General features: G+C 51.7%; 1 protein-coding gene across 1 annotated transcript in view; it reads left to right on the forward strand.

Annotated features, from left to right (window-relative positions):
- Positions 1-1,051: 1,051 nt before the first annotated feature.
- Positions 1,052-1,481, forward strand: part of LOC120764924 (spindlin-Z-like) — a 125,284-nt gene continuing 124,854 nt past the window's right edge. Inside the window, exon 1 of the mRNA XM_040089076.1 lies at positions 1,052-1,396. The gene's annotated coding sequence lies outside the window, so the exon portion shown is untranslated. The remainder of the gene's footprint in view (positions 1,397-1,481) is intronic.

Consider the following 1,481-nt stretch of genomic DNA (forward strand, 5'->3'; position numbering starts at 1 on the left):
CTCATCCAGGCTGGACTTTTACCCCGTCGACTTACCTTTCGGCACACAGGGACAGTCTGTTCCTGTGCCCTCAAGATCTCTGTTTTGAGGCATGCCCAGCTTTCCTGAACTCCTTTGTTTTTAAAGGCTGCTTCCCAAGGGATGCTCTGAATAAGTCTCCTAAACAGGCCAAAGTCTGCCCTCTGGAAGTCCAATGCAAGGGTTTTACTGGTGCTCCTCCTGACTTCACCAAATATTGAGAACTCTATTATTTCATGATCACTTTGCCCCAAGCAACCTCCAACCACCACATCTCCCACCAGTCCATCTCTATTCACAAACAATAGATCTAACATAGTCCCTGCCCTGGTGGGCTCACCCACCAGCTGCAACAAAAAGTTGTCCTCCATACACTCTAAAAATTTCCTGGACTGCCTCTTTTCTGCTGTATTAAGTTCCCAGCAGATGTCTGGTAGGTTGAAGTCACTCACAAGAACAATTCGTAATCTGAATTAGTAGGTGGATGATTCATATCAAACCTCCTAAAAATCCCTTGTTTGGCTGAGACATCTCATGCACTTGAATAAATACATACTTTTGTAATTCTATACTTTGTGTCCTAGCCTCTCTCCTCAGTCATCACGGGCCAAATTTGTAACACAGCATATCCATAGCTGATTTTTCTTTCTTATGATGGCTTACACATTTTCTTTCCGATGATGGCGAGAGGGTAGTGTACAGCCAGTGACTCCCAAGGCCTGTTTAAGGAAGTGGTACCACTGCCATAAACCACTGTGGGCACTTCATGAGGCAGCACTAGATCCACCGCGTTGGGTGGGCAGATGGGAGGGGAAAGATGGACATTCACCGCCCCAGGGCCTAGTGGCCAGAGTTTGGAGAAGGGTTAACAGACAGCCAACTGGGGATAAGCCCACACCACTCTCCGCTACGACGCCACTCTCCTCGACGGAGCGCCGAGAGACGGCAGTGGAGGAAAAGGAGCGCCTGCGCGGTAACGAGTAGCGGTGGACTAGGTGGAGGATTGCTTCCTGCGCTCCTGTCGCAGTTCGGAATTTGCAGTGCGCCTGCGTGTTGGTGGAGGGGAAGAGGGCGGTGTCCGGTCCCGTGTTTTGAACGTCTCGATGCGGCTAGCTCACTATTTGGCAGGAAGGTGAGGAGGCCTCTATCCTGGTGGTAGAGTTCGTGTACGGAGAGGAGGATCCAAATGTAGCAGAGGCGAATTGGAGGCAGCAGTGGTGACTGCGGAATGGGACAAACGAAGCAAGGGGAGCAGCTCCCCATGTTGCTGCTGCTGAGAATCTGAGTGGCCTAGTGAGACAGGAGGACTGCTGCGGCTGCAGTGCTAACGCTTCTAGACTATCCTCCTGGCACTCCCAGGCGCCCATCCTCCCAGCAGGTGAGTAGTGAATGCGGGGGAAGGGAAAGGAAAGCGCAGCCTAGAATCGGGTAGAACCGGAGGGAGTCGCTGTGGAATGAGCTCG

This window comes from Hirundo rustica, chromosome W, assembly GCF_015227805.2.
Source record: "Hirundo rustica isolate bHirRus1 chromosome W, bHirRus1.pri.v3, whole genome shotgun sequence".
Classification (NCBI taxonomy): Eukaryota; Metazoa; Chordata; class Aves; order Passeriformes; family Hirundinidae; genus Hirundo; species Hirundo rustica.